Raw genomic sequence first — 24,331 nt, 5'->3', positions numbered from 1 at the left:
AACTCCAAAGTGTTCCCTTGGAATATCACAGAAACATAAAAGAAACAGGATTTGGGTTGCAGTCATTTATCATTATAAATTGCAGACACTGAGTACACTAATTTGAATATTTTAGGTGACTCTGCAAAATTGACATATTATTGTAGGAATGGCTTTTGGCTCTACAGCAGAAGAGCAAATGTCTGCTATAAAATCCTATCAACCCTTTGGTTTGAATATTTAAAAATCACTCTTGTGTCTTTTTTTCTTCCTCGCCACTGGGTGGCACTAGTAGTTTGAGAACAAGAGACAGAACAAGAGGAGCGGGAGGAGAAGGAGAGCAGCAGAGATTGATGCAACACGGCACACTCTGGCACTGCAACAATGCAGATTAAAGAAGAGGAATGGAAAGAGGAAACAAAACTAGAAGAAAGTGACAGCGCAAACGCAGAGGAAAGAAGAAAACAAGATGCTTTGTCAGGAGATATATCTGTACACTGCTTAGATTCCCTGCAAATTAGAGGAGACAGAAGTGTGAGGGTGAAACAGGAAGGAAGGGGGAGCTGGACAAGACAGAATTAACACAATTCAGTGCTTCTTTTTCCAATTTAAAGTGCTCAGAGTTAAGACACTGCCGAACACACATAGAGTATTCTGTGTTGGCAGACTGATTGTTGACAGTGAGAACACACACATTTACAGGATACCCCTGATTCCACTTGAAGTACTGCTGTCTTCTTCTACTGTCGCTGTGTAATCCCAGCAGTCTATCGAAAGCCCCGTCAACTGAAACCCGAAGGGAGAAATGAAGCTACTCCTGCTCACCAGATGAACTTCACACATCTCTCACTTCACTAGGTGCTCCTCTGGGACGGGATGGAATGAAAAGCTTTTCCTAATGACACTCTGTCACATCTTTGTTTTCATTATATTCAATGCATCCTGCTTTGTTCTGTCTAACGTGACGTCATGTTAAGGGTTCACATGTCATGCCGCCTCCGTCACCTGTCACAGGGGGATAGCGTCATCCTAACAATTTAATAATTCACAGCCACTACCAGCAGGGTTTTTCCTGGGCGACCAGGGAGGGATGTCTTACTTGTTTTGCAATATAAGCCAAAACCTAGAACATGTGGTTTATGAGTTCAGTCCACACCATATATCTGGAAACCGGACCTTAAGTTGATACTGGTGAGCACAATGGGCGTCATTGTTAGATGGTTTGTTACACATGACCAATCAGGAAGTCGTCATTGGAAACTGGCAGGCACTTTCAAAAAATACTCAGCAGGTAATTGGATGAACCATCCACGGGCGAACTTCCACCAATCAGATCAACCAACCATTTAACATAGTCGAACACTTACCGAAGCCAATCAGGAGAAGAGCAGAAACATCTTTTCCATCGAGAAAAGCCTTCAGTACCGTTCTTTGCTCTTCTTTCAATGAAGAAATACTCTCCAGTTCTAGCAGCATTGTCGCTAACCTCTTTAGCAGCCGCTGTTGTTGTTTTTGAGCAAACTGTCACTTCACACCGCATCTATAGCTCATAGCTGCCAGTAGTTCCTGAAAGTTTCTATGTAAAACATGTTTTTAGTTTTTCTTTGGGTTTGGACCATGTAAAATATTCAACAATTAGTATGAGATATCTATGCAGAAAAAAATGTTTGATGACTGCTCTGACAATGAGCCAGCATGTAAGCATAATGGGCCCTGAAACTGAAACATCTAAATGGACTGGTGCTTTTCCTGTTATGACACATACAGTCTGGTGTGTAAAAAATCTATATTTGCAGGGTTAAATGTAAGGTAAATCTCAGGGTTGAAACTTCAAAGCTAATGTCGCAAGTTAAAACCAGGTTATAACTCTGCATGCTGCTACTAATTGCCTCATGCTTAAAATATTTGTAGTTTGTGTTGCAGAACTTTCACTTCAGAATTTCTGAACACCCCTTACAGAGACTCAGCACTCGTCTTGTGGATATTCAGTACACCCCCTGCTAGGATTCAGATCTTAGCTTTACATTCCAGGATGTCTGGTAGTGTTCTAATGGAGGCAACATATGAAACTCTGAGAGGAGAAGCTCTGAGAATCCCAAATCAGCAAGAGTCAGAAGAGCAAAGGGATTAAACAAACTGTGTATGCTGCGATGAAATGTAACAAATCAACAAAGATAAAAAGTTGAACTTTCCCATAGGAAGTCAGAGTGAGCAAGATAATTAAGTGCTCAGTGAGCAGCACAACTATCTTTTGATTTTTTGCAGGATTTGGAACAGTTATTCTAATGTGAGCATCCACTTAGTAATTAGGGATATCTTAACACCTCTTCTGTTAAAGAAAATCATAATAAACCCATGTAGCACTAAAGTAAAAGAAAATGTCGAATTGTCCTTATTTTTGAATAATGATTGCAAGAACTAAATTTATTCCACTTGTTTTTTCAGAAATTATTAGTTACAGCTGACACATACAATCACTGTCATTTAGCACATACAACCACTTACACCTGTAATTACTACAGTGACTTAGTACTTATCTCATTCCCCTATTTAGAGCAAATTAAACTTTTTTTTTAAATTCAGTTTGTACACCAACAGCAACAACTACTGGCTATATAGGTAATGCATTTGAGGATTGGACGTGAGACTCTTTAAATGTTAAAATATAAAATATGTCTCATAAATATGAGCCAGGCCAGCACTGTACACACATTAGCAAATTAAGTGGAGAGTTGGTGCCCAATGAGGCCCTGTCACTGAGAGAGCTGAACAGCCTGATGGCTGGTTTGGTTGAGGCTGGACACTAATGGTGGGCCAAAGCTGGTCTGGCTGGACAATGGTGGATAATGGCTTGGTTAAGACTGGATAATATCCGGCCTGACAGATGGTTGTGTATGAGAAATCAACGTGAGGTATTTGGCAACATGTGAGAAAGTAGTAATAAAATAAATTGTGGGTGAATTTGCCTTTAGATCTGCCACATGGCTGTCCCTCCTGAAGCATGGTCGTGGAGAGATGCATGCATCCCAGCACCATTTGTGATTATTGGAAAGAAGGACTCAAATATTTGCTATTTGGCCACTATCGTCAATGAGGTCCACTTTATCCATAACGTCCCAAATGGTTCACACATCTCAATGTGTCGCAGGCAACTAGGACCCATATACAGTGACCTGGAGGCTGAAGGCATGAGAGCCCAGCCATAAATCTAAAATACAGAGAGGGTGACATCTCAGAGTCATGGCTGTCCTCTGCTCCTAATGGAGGTGAAGAAGTTATCTAGACATACATTTGCCAAACCAACCACTGAGTCCTCATCTTTGAAGTCTTCTCTTGCAAAACTGAAAAAATGCAGCTTGAAAACTCTTCAGATAAAGCATAAATCTCATCTTGTGCTGCTTGTCCAAGTTTCCTAGTGCTTGTATTTGCATCAATGTGGTGTACCATGCTAGAATGTGCCTATTGCCCAATTACTTCCCCTTGAGGCTGGAGGGAAGAAAACACTGGTGAGAACCATTCATAAGGGGCACAATGAGGCCATTCCACACTCACGGAGGAGCAAAGACAAATAATGATGATGTGTTTTAGTCCAAGTGTTCTGAAATGATCTAAGTTTCACAGTAGGATTTCCCACCTGATGGACCACCAGTTTTTTAGGTAAACCTTTAAAGTGTAATGCAATCCAAGATAGCAGTTCTGTAGTGAATTCTACTTATATTAACTTTGTAAAGTTAAACTTATGTTTAAACAGTTTTGTATTAATTAGAGATGTAAGACTGATGGATATTAAAGTAAGTTTAAGATTAAAGTGGTTACTCATCTGTAACTAAACACACTGTCATGAACCTCTGTAGCCAAGGGTATCATTTCCACTTAGCACAAGGGGGGGCACGCTTCCTTCAGTTTTAAAAATCCTATTTTTGTCGCCCCACTTTTACTGTTCAATTTACTCAATAAATCTCCCTAAACTGTTTTGTTTACTGCCCAGATGTCATAATCCAGTTGATGAAAATGATGATTTGCTCATCTCAGAACATAAATCATCTTTGAGGGTACGGTAACAATTGAAGGCTCATAACCTTTACGAGCAGCAAATGCTTTATTTATTTATTTTTTGCCCTGGGTTTCACCCCTCAGGCTTCATACAGGCTGTACTAGCATCTGATTGGTGAAGCTTGTTGGCGCTTTATGCGGTATGATTGCCTCTTAATTTCTTTCACTGAAAAAAAGAAAAAGATTTATATTGATTTACAGGTGACAATGTGTAGTTATAATATTCTCATAAAAAGACACTAGAATTGAACATCAATCAATGATAAGGCAATAAAGGACAGTGCTCCATTTGAAAAAATATGCAGATACATGTTCTATCTTTTATCAGGTCTTATACAGCTTATATATCATTTATTACTATTTTGTTTTAATTCTATTATTATGGATGCCTGGTTGTTATACTATTCCAGCACTGTCTCACTCCCCACTCCTCAAATACTTTGCTTGGTCAATTGCCCTCCACATCAGAATATGATGCTGTGGGTTTCCCTTAGCATAATTTATGGGCACGTCCCATGTCCCAACATGTCCCATTTGAAACCAAATGGTTTTTTTTTAACTCTAACATGACGTTACATATTTCTTGTTGCTAAATTGACGATGGAGCCCTGTGCGTCCAGAAATAGGATACCTACAGTGTCATATTTTGAAGTAGAGAGCCACTGACCAAGCAACAGTATTTTACAAATTGGAAGTGAGAACAGGTTGACTGTATATAAATTCACATAGTGGGCCTAACACTGAATAACTTTAACTCAATCACTAAAGGTTACTTGTGGGGTTCCCCAAAGCTCAGTTTTAGGCCCATTATTGCATATTGCGTAAATGATACATGCGGGGTTTCCAAAACATTGAAATCATTTTTTTTTTGCAGATGATACCAAGTTACTTTGGCCTCTCTGACTGACATACAGTACTATATACGTTATATGACCTGCTCAGCAGCATTTTCTGGTAGGAGCTGGTTGAGGTGGAGTTATGTTTGGAGCACTGAACTAGACTAGCTAACAAAGTAGTTAAAACTAAGGGTCAGGCCTCTATAAAGATACATCTGAGAAGTGCAAAAATGAAATGTAACCATGTATCTTTGGTGGAACTGCTAACAATTCAAGTTTTTTTTTTTTTTTTAATAATCTGATTATATGTTTTATGTAAAATCCTAATCTCAAAGGTAACTAGTCAGTAGCTGTCAGATCAATTCAGTAAGTGAAAAGTACAAAATGTACCTCTGCAATGTAGTGAAGAAATATAGCATCAAATGCAAATACTCAAGGAAAGTACCTAAAAATTGTACAGCATTTGAGTAAACATATTTTGTTACTTTCCACAACTGGAGGTAAAACTTGTACTGACATCTTGTTTTTCATTTTTGTGTTGTGTGTTTTTGTGTGGCATGGAATCACGTGGACTGCCCTCAGTGCTGTGGAGCAGCATGACAATACTACTGGAGAGCTTTCTGTCATTATGCTACTCACTTTTTCATTTGCAATTTTACTGTCCATGTTTTCACCACTTTATACTTCAGCAGATGAACGACTGCTGATATTTAATAATGCCTGCATTATTAAAACCCATCTCAAATTCATATTTCATGACATTCTCTATTGAAGCCAATATAGCAAAAGTGCCATCTAGAAATCATATCCTGGTGGGTAATGGACAAATTGTATACCTCTAATGTTATGGATTCAGCCACGGCTCTTCGATCTTTCCTGTCACTCTGAATTGAATATGCTGTTATTCAGCTTGAAATATTCAAAGAAGAAGAGATCAAGTGGGCAAAGAGAATATTCATATAGAGTAAGCACACGTTGCTTTCTGCAATAGTGATTCAAATCAATATTGTACTTATTCTTTCAACTTTTTCTCTTTTTTTTTACATGTTTGAATGGTTGTCATTGAAGCTGATGGCAAAACCTACTTCATTTTTTTTCTGCAATGTCAATTTTACTGCATATTTTGTCATACTGTCAAGACCCAGACTCTACTTTTCCATAGCTGCACTCTAATTGGACTGAAGGCTGTCCCTGCAGTAATTTTAGAAGGTTGCTGCTGGGAAGGAGTCAATATTTGGATTGAGGATCATCCCTGTAATAAATTTTAGATTACATGGAAGGAATCAATATTTAGAAATTATTCCCTGCACGTATTCTTTGCACCGCTTGACTGAGTGTGTTCCTGGAAGATCCAACATGACAGCATGACAACATACTTAGCAACAAGTGTGTGTGTGTGTGTGTGTGTGTGTGTGTGTGTGTGTGTGTGTGTGTTTGTGTGTGTGTTTGTACGTGTCTGATCCAGAAGGATGTTACTTCTGTGCACGTATGGGTGTGCATGTGCTTTGTAAGTTTGTGTGTGCCACTGTAGATACAGTAAATCACAGCGTCTTTATTCGTGTTGAAATACAACTCCACACGTTGTGGTTGATTGGTACCACATTTTTCATGTGTATGAAAAGCATGTTGTGATCTTAAATAACACAAATTTTACTTCCTGCAGAATTGCACTTCACACATGCAGGCATGATTAAAAATGATGGTCCATTCAAACCTTTTACTAACTGACCGAGAACTCAGATGTCAAGTAGTGTTAATGATGCATATGTATGTTATTATATGGTTGAATTTGTTTCATTTTAAATATTACATTTGAATAAAAAAATATGTTTGCTTCTGTTGCTGTTGCTACGTCAGATGTAAAAAGGTAAAGGATGTGTGCAGAAAGCGTGTCCATACAATCGATTATCCCTTCTTGGGCTTCAAATACTGCCGCTTGGTCACTGGCCTCCGCTTCAAAATATGACACTGTAGGTGGCCCTCTAGCGTTATTTCTGGACACACCCACTGTCGAAGTCAGGTGACGTAGTGTAAAGAGCGAGAAAGTCTGTACGTGGAGGTGGTGGGGTGGATGGATGACCCAAACAAACACAGTGCCTGAAGAGTACTGAATGGCATTAAAAAGAATAATAAAAACTATTAATGACATGGACTACTATATTTTTGGTTATATGGTATAGGCTATATATTGGTTAAAATATTATTGCGTGTGTAATACAAGATGGCATATTTCCAATTAAAGTAATTCATTTAAAGTTGGAGATAGACATGTATTCTCCTTTTACAGATCTGTTTCTTTGCTCCTGCAGTTCTCAAAAATATTGGAAAAAGTGAACAATTAACATAACACTTTGTGAACATCATTATACTTTTAAAACTGGGACTTCTTGTTTTGCACTAACTGAAATTATGCAAGAACATAATGAATATACAGTGGGGGTCTTCCTTCATCTCAGTGTGTGATCCTATTGACCATTGCTCACTACTGAAGAAATTAGTGAGATGGGTTGCACACTCCTGGTTAAGAAGCAACATGAGCATAGGTATATATATAATATATTCTAATAAATAATTTACTACTTAATAATAACTCACACTTGCTGAAGGTTACGTGTGGAGTTTCCCAAGGCTCAGTGTGAGGCCCATTTTTTGTTTATTTTGAACATAAGTGATAAATGTTGTGTGTCAACAACATTAAAAGGTATTTCATTTGCAGATTATACTAATTTAATTTGTTGTGGTAATAATTTGAAACTTTTGGATACAGTAGAAAATAAATTGTATATGTGGGGTGTCAATAACATTGAAAGGTATTTCATTTGCAGATGATACCAATTTATTATGTTGTTTTTTGTTTTTTTTTTGGATACAGTAGAAAAATAATTGAAATCTCTGAAAGGTTAGTGAAAGAAAATGTATGACTTTTAGGACTTAAATACACAAAGAAAACTCATGATAAATGCTGTTGGAATCAATAGTATAAGACTTCTGAAAGTGCTAATAGAAATTATACCAGAAATCACATATAAATTACATCAAATAATGAAAAGCAATGATGTATGATATTAAAGATGTTCCCTACATAATTTTCTAGGAAAAATATAAAAAAATATTTCTACTTCAGAAAAGAACAATACGAATTATAAATAAAACTACTTACCATCAGAAACTCACTGTTCATTAAATTAAAGACTATTGTTATTGGAAATTTTGAGATTTGGTCAGTTTCTTGCCTTATTGTCTCTATTATTGATTCCAGACAGTTTACAAGACCAGGTCTATAGGAACTGTTTTCCTTTGTCTTGTTATTTGTTTTGGCCCCTTGGGATCGGCTGAACAAGCTGTAAACACAACATTGAAATATTCTAACCTTATAAAGCTATGGTCCACATGTTAGCAACTGCCAAATTTCAAGACAGTAATTTGTTTTGTCTTTGCCCCACGTTTAACTCACTGTATAAAAATCCCCTCCCACCCAGCCCACCACCTCTTCCACCATCAACCCTCTGGAACTACAGGTCCAAATTAACCAATACCACTTGATTCAAAAAAAGCTTTTTCACTACAGCAGTCTGATAACTTAACTGACCTTGCTAGCCCCCCTTTGCCACAAGTTCACACATACTGACCTGAATCCTCTGCAGGCACTGGCCTGAACTCGAACTGAACTTGGTTGCACTGGTGCATCAATCATTGTACTTCCTGCCTGCTGGAATTCTTCATATGCTGGGGAACTAAACTAAACATAGGCTATCATGTATTTTTACTGTACACATTTTCACATTTACAAACAACCCCTTTTTCATATTGCTATTAGTTATTTTATCCATTGTTATAAAAATAATTGTTAGCATGTTTTACATTGGTTTCAATTGAGAATTAAAGTGAATGTATATGATTCCACTTGTGCTCACATAATAGCGCTCAATTCTGCATGTTCATCTCTGCACTTGTTAGTATGTGCTTACATAATTAGCGGCATAAATGGCAGCACCATAGATGCGCCTTCACATGAGAGGAAATTTTTACCATATGTCAAGTTCATGTTTCTTTCATAAGGTCAGTGTATGCTGGCAGTGTGCAAGGAAAGCAAGACAAGATGGGTAACTGAGTAGGCAGCAGTGAGACTAAGATCATTCAATTATTTATTTTCCATGAGCTTGCTACTGGAATAAATAAAGTCATAAGCAAAAGAGAGAAGAACTGAAAGAAGAAGCAGGGAGGGGAGAAGGTGGTAGTGAAACAGAGAGAGAGATCAGAATGTGAATGCAGGTTATGAGATGTCAGCACATTCAACAATTAAGACAAAGAGCGGCAAACAGCCTTGATGAGACAGACCCTGACACCACTTACACCACTGATCAAAACTAATTTGTCTCACATTCTCAAAATCACATTACATTAATCACACATCCAGCCAATCAAGACAGATAACACAAACCTTCAATCAACATAATAGGTGTTTTGAAATGAACAAGATTGATTATGCTATTGATTTACAGGTAATTGCTAATTTAAATGAAAGCATCAGTCATGGAGTGACTTAAAAGGTCATCAGGCCAAAATGGGCCACTGGAAGAGCTTAAAAGTCCAAACTGTGAATTATGGTTGAAAGTCACACCATTATTGCCTTCGCTAATGGATGGAAATGTTGTATATCATGCTATTTTCTATACATAAAGTATCCTACTATATATACAGTATGTCACAGCTACAGGAAAAAACACTTTTGGCATATTTGACACATGCAGAAGTTGATCTTTCAAAACAGAATTATCCTTTAAACATTTAAATAACCTAATATCACGCAGTAAATAACACCAATTTATTTTTTATATTTTTACATTATTGCCAAACAGTCATTAGCTGATATTCTCAGACAAGTATGTTGACCGTCTTAGTTCTGTGTTATAGCATGCTAGCATGTGCTAATTAGCACTAAACACAAAGTTCAGCTGATGATAGGTATGTCTTTTCAGGGTTTTGGTCATACAGCAAAGTATGGTTGACAATTTGACCAGAAGATGGTGTTTGATGAAAAATAAATGGATCACCAATATAGATAACCACAGTTTAAAAATAATCCTGAGGGGGACATGGATGTTTAAATGACAAATTTAGTGGCATCCATTATTTAGTTGAGACATTTAACCCAAAACCACAAATATCAATCTCGTAGTGGTAATAGAGGAAAAAATCAGGGTCACAAAAGTCATTAGGATACATAATGTGGGAGCCATTAATGTCCCGAACCTAACCCACACTCAATTATGTTTTCTATTTTAGTATAAATAAACTCTCCTACTGGCTCCAAACCACTATCTAAATTTACCGCAACGCCTGACAGGCACACGGATTGCTCCAAGGGAGTCACCAAAGTTTAGATTATTAAAAAATTAAGAATGAATCTTTGATCACTCTGAGACAATTTACCAGCCTAAGCCCTACCCATGACATCTTAATGTTAGTAATTTAATCTTTGTATCAGTTTTTGTATCAGTTTTTGTTTCCATTAGTTATTTACTTATGGTTCAGTTTTTGCTTGAAGCAATTTGTTGCTATGAAGCTGCATCACATTATGACCACCAGGGTGCCCAGGTTATCAGAATGGTATGGCTGATGGGTGTATATACGGAAGTAAGAGTGGTGCTTTTTCACTGGAGCATTTATTGGTTGAACCCAGACTCAAGCCAGTAGGAGAGTTTATTTATACTAAAATAGAAAATGGAGTTACAGACTCCATACTGGCTGTTGATTAATGGGGAATAAGCAAAAGAGTATTGGAGTTGGACTATAGACAAAGATGTGGGTCAATCAGCAGCAATGCACACTCACTGCTTGCTGTCTGCTACGACTTCATGAAGAAGGACATTGCTAAAATACATGTCGGGCCTTGTGTATCTACTGATAATGTAATAATGAATTATTTGTTATACTAGGGTTAGGGTTATACATCTACAGCAAAAACATTGTAACCTACATGTGTCAAAAGAAAGAAAAACTCCTAGTGCTCCTTATGACATTTACAACAAGGCCTGAATGAAAACAACCATTCAGAGCCCATAAAGTTTATTGTGGAAGCTCATTCATTGGCTGTCAAATACCTATGCTTTGGGAATGAGACTCAACAAGCTCCGATTGGTTGTTTTTGTTTAGGCCCAGTGGATTCTTGCAAATACCTTTAGGAGCACTAGGAGGAGCCAGAGGAACCAGATTTTTTCCACAGATTATCTGTCTCATGGTAGTTTCAGGAAATATGAAAACAAGTTATTTTTATAAAAGTTACCTACTGCAGCTTTAACTAACAAGTGTTTCAGAGTGTGTCAGACAGAGGGTGAATAGTACGGTGACCGACAAGGGCAAACGCGCCGCAAACGGCAAAATGCTGCAAACACGGGAATGATGCAAATCCAAAAACACACATTTTATGTGTTTTTGGATTTGCATCATTCCCGTGTTTGCAGCGTTTTGCGAGGTGCTGCAGCAATGGTCAGTAAAATAAAGTTTTTTTAAACATTAAAGCTTGTAAACCTATTATAGTAGACTCCCCAAATACATATATGACCCTGAAAATGAGCACAGAATGATATATAATTTTTCCACATTATGAGGGTATAAAATATAAAATGGTCTTCACAATGTTGGTTTCAGTAGTCCCTTGACAAGTTTAGCCAAATTTTACTGAATTTTTGGTAAGTATAATGTAAACGGGCACATGCCCGGTCAAACATACTTATAGCTAAGTATATCTGCCTGCAGGAAGTAGTCAGATGTAGTGTGTCCATGAAAGTGAGTGACAGAATGTGTGTGCACCACACATACAGACTGTAGTCACATTGTTAAACAGGATCCCTGATGTAACAGAGGACAGACACTAAGCTCAAAATGCATACACACAAACACTTTCCTTTGGGATGGCTTAGGCTATTCTGTGGACAAGAGCCAGCTGTCAGCTCTTTGGCTCAGTCCTCTGGTTTATTCTCACTATTTTATCTCCCTCTGTCTGCCTTCCCCTTGTTCTATCTCTCTGCCATAGAAACCGATTCTATCTCATTCTCCCATAGACCAGAAAAAGGCTCATGTCAGTGTTGATGTCTTTCTGAGTGAATAACAAAGAACAAAACATCAACCAACAATAGAGCCCTCTCTTCAGCGCAGATTAAATGTCTGTGTTATCACGGCAGAGCTCTGCTATTTTAACACCGAAGGCTGAAATTACTCCTCAACAAAAGGTGCTGCTGCGTGTCAGGGAGAACTTTACAAGAGGTATTTTTGTAACCCTGGAATCAAAACAGCCACTGAACTTTATTTATATAATTCGGCAGACTGAGTCTGATGTCTGAGACAAGTGGTAGAGTGGATCATCTCTGCCTTTCTATCTGTGTTTCTCTGTTATGGTGCTCTGATGACAGATCAGAGATTTGTCTCCACCCAACTGGCAAGAAAATATTAAGCAGAGATATCACGTCGCAAAAAGTGAAATGCAAATATTAACATCTTCACTATCAAGGTTCAAATAAATGATTCTTTATTAGCATAAACTACAGACCAAATATGCATGTAGCACCAAGTGTCAACAAGACTAACACCTTCACATAAAGCAGAAAAAAGAAAACTTGAAGCCTAATGAGTGGCTTTGGTTTGCAGTTACGCATAAATGTGCAAGTGTGTGTACACGTATGTGGCCTGGGTAGACAGCTGTATCAATGTGTACAGATGTGTACCTGTTCCATCAGACACACATGCATGATACAGCCATGCTAGCAGACACAGAAGTTCTTTGATCCCAATGTTACAGGTCCAGTGTGTGTGATTTAGTTGCTTATAGTGGTGTAGTTGGACACTGCACATCCCTTGCTTCACCCTCCCCTTCCAAGCACAAAGGAGAAACTACACTACAATGGCCACAAAACTCACAACCCCCCCCAAAAAAAAAAAAAAAGGCCCTATCTAGAGCCGTGTTTGGTTCGTCAGTGTTCTGGGCTACTGCAGAAAAGTGGCAGTTCAACATGGCAGACTCCGCCAGAAAAGTAGCTGCTCCCTCTGTAGATAATTCTCATAACCAAAACACAATGATTCTTATATTCAGGTGATTATACACTAATGAAAAGATAATTATGAATAAGATAAGATATTCCTTTATTTATCCCCCTAAAGAAAAATATAGGGAAACACAAAAAAAAGGTAGTGCAAAGAGAACAAAGAATATCACAAATAAAAATATTACAAAATACAAAATATTATAGATATAAAAACTATAAAAGAAAGTATATACACTATGCAAGTAGGACATGGAGAGCAAAATATGAGCAGAAAATTGAACTTGACAAAAAAAAAGGCCTGTAGAAGTGGAAATTAAATATAAATAGTGCAAAAGGTTTGTGCGTTGTAGGTTAGAGTTTAAACCAGTCTTTATCTGCGGGGGTTGGAGGTACTGGGTGCTGAGGCGTTATGGAGTCTGATGGCAGACGGAACAAACGAGCCTCCAAACCGCTTTGAGGCTCGGGGCTGGGTCAGTCTGTAGCTGAAAGTTCTCCTGAGCTACCTCAGCTCAGTGTAGAGAGGATGAGAGGGGTTGTCCATCATGGCTTTCAGCTTCCCTCTCATCCTCTTCTCAGTCACAGCATCCACACTGTCCAGCTCCATCCCCACCACCGAGCTGGCCTTCCTCACCAGCTTGTTGGCACCCCTAGTCCCGATGCCTCCTCCCCAACAGACCACCGCAAAGAAGAGGACACTGGCCACTACAGACTGGTAGAACATCCGCAGTAGCCGAGTGCACACGTTGAATGACCTGAGCCTCCTCAGAAAGAACAGCCTGCTCTGTCCTTTCTTGTAGAGGGCCTCAGTCTGATCCGTCCAGTCCAGTTTGTTGTTGAGTGTCACCCCCCGGAACTTGTAGGTGTCCACCATCTCTACCTTCTCCCCCCTAATCGCTGAAGGAACACAGAGATGCCCAGAGGCGCCAGAATTCATGGCGAGAAATCGCCATGAATGTTGGAAAAGAGGACATATGCTGGAAAATTAGGAAGAACCTCCGCGACCGATTTGGAAAAAATGTATGTGTGTGGTACAACAGAACCACACCAGTGTGAGTGTTCATTGCTTCTTTGCAACTTGACTTCACTATAAACCAGGATCTGTCTTGTTTAACATTTGAGAATTTGTCCTCACTCCTCTATCTTCTTTTTTCTAACCACCATGAAAACATTATTTAATAAAAATTCCAGCTCTTCTATCCACTCAAACAGAAAATCATTTTTTTTACCGTAAAAGGAGGAAGTAAGCATTTTTCCAGTGTTAACACATGGCCAGTGTCAGTGCAACACAGTTAAGTAGCATGTTTTTGCTGTGGTTTTCTGTCCTTTTTTTGCTTTTTCTAGTACGTAGAAATAGCAAAGTCGGTAGCCTTTCCTCACTAGCAACACCTCTGTTCAGGAGAAGACTGCAACTAGTGCCGCGACCACCACGCGCAAGTACTAATAGTCCCGTTACATTACGCTGTCGCGCAAGAGTTGGTCTGCGGCGAGTATACCGGGAGCTTAATGCTCCTCACCCCCCCCACACCTCTCTTGTGCTGGTTTGTTGCAGCTTCCCCTCTATCTTGTTCTTGTAACAGTCTTTGGCCCTCCGCAGCTCCCTCCTCAGCTCCCTCTGAATGTCTTTCTTGGCATCCTCATCTCCTGCCATGAAAGCCATCTACTTTCTGTTTAACAGGGCTTTGATGTCCCTGTTGATCCAGGGCTTGTTGTTGGAGAAACAGCGAATCCTCTTGGTGGGGATAACGCTGTCCTCACAGAACCTGATGTAGTCTGTGACACATTGGGTGAGACCCTCGATGTCATCTCCGTGGTCTTCCTGAAACACTTCCCAGGCGGTTGTCCTGTAACACTCCATCAAGGCCTCCTCTGCCTCCACCGACCACTGCTGCACAGTCCTAGTGGTGATGGACTGTCTCCTCCTAACAGCAGGCCTGTATGTAGGATTGAGATGTATCAGGCAGTGGTCAGATTTGCCGAGAGGGGGGAGGGCGGTGGCTCTGTATGCCTCCTTTTCATTGGCATACAGTAGATCTAAGGTCTTTTCTCCTCTAGTGTTACAGGTGACGTACTGGGTAAAGTTTGTCAGGGTCTTTGAGATTTTGGCATGGTTAAAATCACCATTTATTATGATGAATGCGCTTGGATGATGTATCTGCAGGTCTGCTACAGTGGAGTGGATGACGTCACATGCGTGCGCCGCTACTACCAATGGAGTAATGTAAACAATAACGACAATGGTGGCCAAAAACTCACAGGGCAGATAGTATGGCCTTAACCCTATGGCCAGCAGTTCAATGTCAGGAGTGCACATTTCTGCCTTCTTGACAACATGTCCAGGGTTACACCATTTAGAGTTTACAAAGACAGCAAGCCCTCCTCCCGACTTTTTACCGCCTTGTACCTTCCTGTCAACCCGAATTAGTGAAAAACCGGCTAGTTCCACTGAACAGTCTGGTGTAATGTCATTCAGCCATGTCTCCGTCAGACATAACATGCTGCACTCCCGATACTCGCGCTGTCCGTTGACCAGGGCCAAGAGCTGGTCCATCTTGTTGGTCAGCGAGGGTACGTTTCCCATGACAACCGAGGGAAGATATGGTTTGTATCTCCACCGCTTCTCTGTCTTCTTGTTCCTCACCAACGTGCCTGCTCTGGTTCCTCGCCTTCATCTCCTTAACTCCACCGGGATCTCCCTCGGACATGCGACATCCTGATACTGTAGCAGGTCCTCACGTGAATAACCTCCGACGCTTTGTTGTGTGGTGGTTGTTGTGTCCACATTCCTACACATTGTTTATATTTAAAAAAAGTTCAACTAAGGCTGAAAAAAATAAATAATTAACTATCAACACTGTCGGTCTATTTACAACAATAAACACAGTGCTATTTAAGAAGGAATAAAGAAAAAAGTAAGATTCAAGGCGAAAAATAAGAGGGGGAGCTGTTGCTCTAGAATACTAGAGTAATACAGTAATATAAGATATATATACAGTAATATATTCCATTACTGCCAATAGAGCCTCCTAAATGTTATAACATCAGTCCACAGTAGCATGCCGATGTTTAGCAGGTAAATCCACCATGTTTACCATCTTACCCCTCATGTGCTCTGGATGCAGCTACATTGTGTACACGTTTGCAACTAATTTAGATGTGATCATAAATGCTTTGTGGATGTAATCTGTTTAATAGTTTCCTGAAAAGTGCAAATCAGCAGCAGGAAATCTCTGTCTCCTCCTTGTATCTTTTTTCTTTTATTTCTTGTCTAATTTCTCTCACTCACAAACAAGAAAAAAAAATCTGTATACATTTTTTATTTAGTCAGTGAATTGAAAGGAAGTGCAATATAAAATTACTTCCACAAACAAGACAAAGCATCAGATAAACTAAAGTTGTTACCATGAGGGGAACATTTTTGCCTGCACCAAACATCCTGGCAACCATTCCAATAGCTGTGGAAACATTTCACTCCAAACCATAATGTTTAACCACTGGCGGTGCACACAGAGGAAAGGTGTGGAGATCTCCAAAGTTAGGAGAATCCATGCTGTTGGGATCATGGATTTCTGTGCAAACTTTCATGGCAATTTATCCAATAGTTGTTTGCAAACTATCTCTCTTGTTTAAAAGGTGTTTTGTAGTAACAAAAGGCTACCAATACTGAAACTAAGGTATTACAGCAACAGTTTTTGCAATTTACTATTTTTCAGATGTTAGAATGAATAAATTGAAATACACCCAGCTGATGAGTAAGACATCAGTCCACACATACCCATGTTTAATATCCAGTAGGAGAACTGATGGTAGTAAATCATCAAAACTTATATTTGCTCTGGATTTGTTTGTCTATAATATAAACCCATGTCTGTGTTTGCTCTGTCTCGTTTACACCTCATATTACCAGCGTCCAAACGCGTGTGTGTATGTGTGTGTAAAAGACAGACTCTCATATCCAAACATTATATCAGCATTATATCAGCACAGGCTTTTCTGACACTTGATACTGAACTTTTGCATCCCTGTGTCTGTTTGTATGTGTGTGAAGCAAATGACATTGTGGCCAGTGTCCACAACCCTGTGTTAACGTAGTTAAGGGATTAACAGATTAATATGGATAACATGAATAAGGGACAATATTTACTGTGTGGTGGAGCATCTCAAACACTGCTGGATTATTTGATATTTTGATATTTAGTGAGTAAGCAACTAAAGGCTTATGCCCCTTATCGCAAACAATCACACTGGAAAAATTGTGTTCATATGAACTATTATTGTTCTATTATGTTCTTAGTTATTTATTTATTTATTTTGCACAAATGGTTTGGTTTTGTTATACAACCAACATGGCTTAACAGCACTACTTAAACTTTATCTGTATGTCTCTCCCAATCTTCACCCCCAGTTTTGTACACTGTGTTTCTGCATTACATTGCCAAGTCATGACCGTGTTTCCTGGCACCTTGTGGCATTTTGCTTCCTGCTTCCAATTTAAATCATAGGGTCTGTGTCCTTGACCCAGTGTGAAGTGGCACACCACCACACAACCACTTGCTCTCACATGGCACAAGGCCACAAAACGTCGTTATACAGTCCATTAGAATGAACCAGTGGCTGAAAAAAAGGGGAGCTTAAGAAGAAAAGTGGTGCCTCAGTATGCGTAAATGAATACATGCATTCCCTGGCCCGGTACTCAATAGTAACAGTAACAACAGTATCGTTTTCAGTCAGATTTGATACACACTGTTTTCATGTGTCTGCTTCTTACGTGGCTTTGAGAAATGTGTGTTCACATATCCTTGGATGTGACCCTTACTCAAACGCATGCACACAAATGGACACAAGAGTAAAGAGAAAATATAATCAGTTTATAGTTTTAAATGATTTATTAGTTGTTTCACCTGAAATTAAACTGACCTGTGTAATAATAAAAAGACACCCTTTCTGTAGCTGTTTTTTCATATACTTCCATGGCCATAAATGTGTTGTTCAGGGGTAAAAGTCTGTCTTCAGATCAGTAGATTGGTGGTGGTGATGGTTTAGTGGATAAATTACCTTGGGCAATGGTTACAGCAGCACAGAGAGTGGAAATCATTTGGCTCAAAAACAGCTCTTTGGAAAAATTATTTTAACCTATTTCACGATTTTTCAACAAAAGCCCAACAAAAGTGGGACATGGGAAACTAGTGGCCCCAGTTTTATGTAAATTGGACAGACCGACTCAAAGATATGGCATCACTTCCTGTTTTAACCGCAACCTACAGTAAGTCGTTGCTTCATAACTAAAATCTTAAATTCTTTGTACCATTTTTTATCATGAGGGTCCAGAGATGTGCACAATTTTATTGGGATCGGACTCATCGCCTAGGGGGAGTTTGAAAAAGTAGGTTTTGCATATTTTGTAATTACGGAAATTACCTATATTATAACATGCAGGTCAATTTAATGAACCCATGCATATAAGGCTTTTGAATGTTCAATGTACTGAGTTATGGGCCAAAACACACTTACCTTAATTCACTCTTGTGTGTCAAAGCTTGTTTTTATGACGTGTAAACTTTCCCTGCCTTTACATTAGGACTTGGCACCAATGTAGCCAGGAAACTAAATGTGTTGCTTAATGGTCTGTTGTATTTAATCTCTTATTTTTCTTTTAAGGAAGACATTCTGTGCAACCAAAATCAGCTGATCAGATAGAAACTGATTAGTTTTTCTCCAGGCATATACAATATATATTCCCTTTCCTGCTTAAATTCAGTTTATGTTGCTTTTAGTATCGTGATTTCCTGTTTTATTTTGTAATACAGCCTCCTCTTCTTGTCAGTTACTTCACTTTCTGTCTTTGTCTGCTTTCCCACCAATTTTGATTATCTGTCCCGTCCTGATTAGTTTCACCTAGATATTTCCCTCACCAGTGCCTGTTTATTTGCTTCATTGCCAGTTAGACTGCATATCAAGTATCCCAGTGAGTTTCCCAGTGTGTTGTACTTTTATTGGATTCTGGATTTCTACTTCACTCTGGACTGCCATGTTTAAATAATTCACTGAACTGGTCCTGTCTGCCCGCTGCTGATTTGCATTTAAGTCCAGTCCCTCATGTTCCCTGTTAACCTGTGTGAATTGAGACAGCTTGATTTGTTTAGTGGTCCAACCAAACCACACACTTCCATTACAAGACAATCAACCAAGAAAACCTGAGTGTCCCACCCATTCAAACATGACTGCTGAATGATTAAAATTTGATTCGACCATTAAATTCCAAATAGTACAAGCCATGGTCAGCCAGGCCTTGAGGCAGGGATTGATTCTGATGTTTGTGCCTTTATAAACACCTGCAACAGAACACGCCTTCATAGGAATAAAAGTCCTATATACGTGCAGTAAAAGTTTGGACTTCATTTATATTTAACTCTATGCCTTGGAACATGAGCCTTGTTTAGAATTCGTCATGAGTACTGGGAGTTGGTGAGAGGAGCACAACAATGAGAGAAACTCACTATCACTCAAGTCTTTTAGTAGATGGAGGAAGAGTTGAACAATAGAGAGAGGACGGTTATACTCTCCACAAACCTAATTAGACCTGCAGTAGAGAGCCACTAAAGATCCTGACTGTGTGTGTGTGTGTGTGTGTGTGTGTGTGTGTGTGTGTGTGTGTGTGTGTGTGTGTGTGTGTGTGTGTGTGTGTGCGTGTGTGCGTGCATACTGGCTTGAATAACTTGAGGTTTAGACCTTGAGAGAAGGAGTTTGCTCTGCACTTCTACATAAGGGTAATTCAGGATTAATACTTGGGTATAGGATAAATAACACATTTAGGATTGGATTTTGAGGTTCAAGTTTAGGTCAGTGCCTTGGAAAAAAAGTGGTAATCCTGAGGATTCTTTTCAATTATACTTTCCGCAGCTTAGGTGCTGGTCCAGTGGTTGCTGTATTTGCTTCTTTCTTTGGTTTTGAAGGATATAAACTGTATCATTTATACACATCAGTATGTACCCCTTTATAAGTTGCTTTCTAAACCTTGTACACACAAAACCAAAGCCAATACAATTTTCTACAGTATAAATAACTTTTGGTCAGTTACTTGCCCTCATGTCAATGTTTGCCCAAATGATTTTCCCCACCATACTGTATATAGTATATTTGAACACTTATTGTCTGCCTAACTGTATTTGGATTATCAATGTTAGCAACAGCTTCTCTACCTTGCCCTCTTGGACTAACCCACCTTCACTGCAGTGGCATTTCATTTTTGTTGCAGTGTGTGTAAAGACTTTCTACTTTTAACTGCTTCAACACCATTTTCTCTAAGAATGATGTCCAGGATTATGTCCTGTAGCCCCTTTTACATTTTATGTCATCAAAATGCAATTGGAACACTGATAATAATGTGTGAATTAACTGCTCAAAAAGTTTAACCAACTGCATTAATGTCAGTTTTTAGCATACCTAAATGTATTTTCACCTGTAAAACCACATTGATTGCACTGTGCTGTTATTGACAGCTTCAGCAGTAGTGGAAAACATACAATTTTGAAAGAACAAAAATCACCAAAAAACTGGCTGTTTGATTTGTTTTCCCAACAGGCAACCTCTCGTGGCTGTGCCGATAATGACTGTTGTCTGTCAGTAGCAGAAGGCGGTAGAAGCATGACATTGTGTATCAGCCACAGGTTATTGTTGTTGTTATGTTCTGTTGATTGGTTGCCAATTCAGAAGCAGTATCTTACTGTATTTAATATAATATACACCATACAACAAAAACCTTTTTGTTTGAAGAACTGATGGATAATGAATTACAACCCTCATCTCTGAAGTATTTATGAGAGTTTATGTCTGTGTCTATCGGTTAACATACACAAACAGAAACCAACGCTGATGCAAGGCGATGCCAGACCCGGCTCCTACCACCCGGTCGAGGGAGTAGACACTTTGGGAGATGAGCGAAACAACTGCAAGAAGTGTGTTAAGCTTACAATGTTCAGGTAAGGCCTTAATCCTGGCCATCAACCTAAAGGCATTCATTAAATCTCCTAGACCTTCCAACTAATTTATCAGTACAATGTGCTGTGACAATGGCACCAAAATACCTAAAACAGACAGCAGGTTACAATAGTAAAGGTTACAGTTTACACAAAGAGGGTGAACATTTTTATATTTACTTCTGAAAAAAACAGATTAATGTCACTGGCCCAGAAAACCAATAACATCCAGCCAGTGGTAAAATAGAGAAGATGCTCATCCAGTACTGTTTATATCCTCTAAAAGATGTATCCAATATTTGATTTTTAGAGATGCAGAAGTTGTTACACATGCATTTGTCTCCAACTAGCACAATATGCAGTTGCTACACTTTGGACTACAACCAGAAAATGTAAAATTGCTCCACTTTTAGCATTAGTACCCATTTGGCTACCAATTTGTTTTAGGACTGATGTTATTTATTTTTTTGATTACTTTAACCTGGAACCTGCTTCCTGTGTCTAGATTTTACGCTAAGGGGCACCCTGGGTCTGAAAAGATCTGCCTGAGGAGTTCAGGCTAACCAAATCATTGTTTTCTTTTAAATCACTTCTTCATTAAGAAGGCTGAGTCTGTTGTTGGCTCTAAGCTTGTCACCCTGGAGGAGGTGGTGGAGGAGAGGATGCTGGCAAAACTGCTGGCAATCATGGACAATCCCTCCCACCCCCTCCACACAACACTGGACAAGCTAAAGAGCAGCTTCAGCAACAGACTCATTCAACCGCGCTGCTCTAAGGAACGATATAGAAAATCGTTCCTCCCCACTGTAATAAGACTTTCTGATAATAACTGACTCTTAATCAGCTGCTATAACATTATAATTTCCCTTTGGGGATAAATAATGTAATTCTATCTATCTATCTATCTATCTATCTATCTATCTATCTATCTATCTATCTATCTATCTATCTATCTATCTATCTATCTATCTTTGACATGGGAGAACACTGTATCCGGTCTCCTTACATAATTCAGTATTTGGTTCTATTAACCATGACCACAGACCAAAATGTAACTATGAAGCCCTTAATCACAACCACAACTATTCTAAACCCAAACCAAGTCGTTTTTGTGCCTAAATCTAACCAAACCCTAACCTAAGAGGCGGCCTTGTGGTCTTGGAAAGCAGTGACAAAAGATCTCCTGCTAGGGCCACACATCAGAAAACGCAGTGACAAACGACCTGTTTTTGCTGTTAAGGTTGGATGACTGTCTGTGAAAGCACCATTTTTCGTCTCCATGAAATCCTCATGCTCCCTCTGAAAGCTGTCCCCTCTCCCAAAGCATCTCCATTATCAAATAATGCTGAACCACATTAAGACTGACCAGCATTCACATAAGATACAGTAATCTGTTGCTGATTGTGGACTGCGATCAAACCAACCATTTCTGCGTACACTGTCAGTTCATTTCTGTATGATTGCTGTAATACTGGAATCCCTATAATCAGCCTGCAAATTAGTCTATAGCTACTCACTTTATGTGCACTTTGGCTATTTGTAAGAATCAATTCACTCCTCTTGATTGCCTGTCAGCAGCCCCAACAAGCTCCCCTTCAAATCAGTCACATTGTGACACGCATCATTTGATGCAGCTACTGATTTGTCTCAGTATGTGGCACAAAGCTGTGAATGCTGTGGTGGTTTTACACTGCGATCACACACGAACCAAGCTGTGTGTCCACTATCACAATGTCGTCTTCTATTCATTTCAAAGTGTAAATATAAACCGCATCATTGTCTGGGCAACAGACTCTCCTCTTAAATGTTGAAAGACCTCACAAGTGTAGGCAGACAAGTGTGTGTGCGAGAAGGAGTGATCGAGACAGCCGAGCTCATCCTGCAGCGATGGGATTTCTATTCAATAAGTGTTATTGCTGTCTCTCCTCCACTCCGCTGTTTATTATGCCGGGGAAAATGATGCTTTCCCTTCGGGAGGGTTGGGAAATGGTGTATAAATTGCACTTTCCTTTGGGACGGGTTAGAGCGGTGTGTGTACGAGACAGCTGTCAGCTTTCTCTTACAAAGCTCTCTCTCTTCTTTCTCCCCTTCTTTATTCTAGTCTTCTTTTTCTCAGTCTCACTCACTATCTTTCTGTATTTATGTGTGTGTCTCAGGGGTTGGGGATTCGCCTGTCAGTTCTTACAGCAGCAGCTGGTTACACTACAGTAACTCCCACCCTGCTCACGTACACACACCGTTAGACCATCAGAGCGAGCCCAAACACTCAGAAGTTTGAGGTGTGTGTACTTAGTCTAAATGACCTGGGACTTATGGTTAGACGACTGATATCATGCCTCATTGGCTGATGTGTGCATTGAGCCTCCAGTACAGTATTGTGGGTTCAGTCATGCTTTCTTGCTGATGTGATGCTTGTACATGTCTCTTTCTTGGTTCTCCATGAAAATATGTGTTCCTGTGTGTTTTCTTTGACAGGATTCAGATAGACTAGCAGAGCATTGTTGCTGAACAATCTTGCTTTCTTGTGTGTGCAGTATAAAAGACTTTGAAGGGTGACACATTTCTGAAATGACAGCATCAGCAGCTACAGCTCATGTTGCCTCTTTAGGGCTGCAATTCTGATACTTCTTTAAGAAGAAAGAAATGCACAAATAAAGAATGTGTGTGTGGATAAAACACTGCAAATGTTTATCAACTAATAAATTGCCATGGCTACTTGGTAGACATTTACATTGAATCATTTGTACTCTCTCTGAGTTAACGTCAGGTTAACACATCATGTTATTCAGTGGTGGACTGTTTGAAGGGCAGGCATGACAAAATTAAATACCTGCAGCATGCAGGACGTTGTAATGCATTTATGATGAAATTGCTTAGTTACACACTAGAGGGCACTTCATCAAGACTCCTCTTGAAACACACCATAGAGGACACATTATCACATTTTCTCTACTGGAAGGGCATCATGTTTTGTCCACTGGAAGGCCACACTGAAGGACACTTCATTATGTTTTATCTACTGAAAGTGCCCTATTGTGTTCTATCTACCACAGTGGCATTCACTTTTAAATTTCTTTGAACAAGCACCCCCACCCACCCACAGACACACACACACACACACACACACACAAACTCACTCTCTTCTTAACAAACAAACACACTGAAACCACTTCTGCAAACTGATGATCTGCTATTTCGTGTTGCAATTGTAATCCACTCCATTACAAGGGTTATAGCCTGCAGACAAGACTTTGTTTAAATAAATTACTGTTTGAATCAGAAGCAGTTCCTTTTGAAGCATTGATTTCTCATGCCGAGACACAAAAGAATTAATTGGATTGCTTCAGAAAGATTGCTTTGTGTACTCCAAGGTGAGCTACATGCTTGTTCTAACTGAAATAAGGGAGCCATGCACCAAATGTTACACTGTTCAGGAACCACTTGTTTC

The sequence above is a fragment of the Dicentrarchus labrax genome, unplaced genomic scaffold (genome assembly GCF_905237075.1).
Source record: "Dicentrarchus labrax unplaced genomic scaffold, dlabrax2021, whole genome shotgun sequence".
Lineage (NCBI taxonomy): Eukaryota > Metazoa > Chordata > Actinopteri > Moronidae > Dicentrarchus > Dicentrarchus labrax.
Note: the sequence above shows the minus strand (reverse complement) of the source record.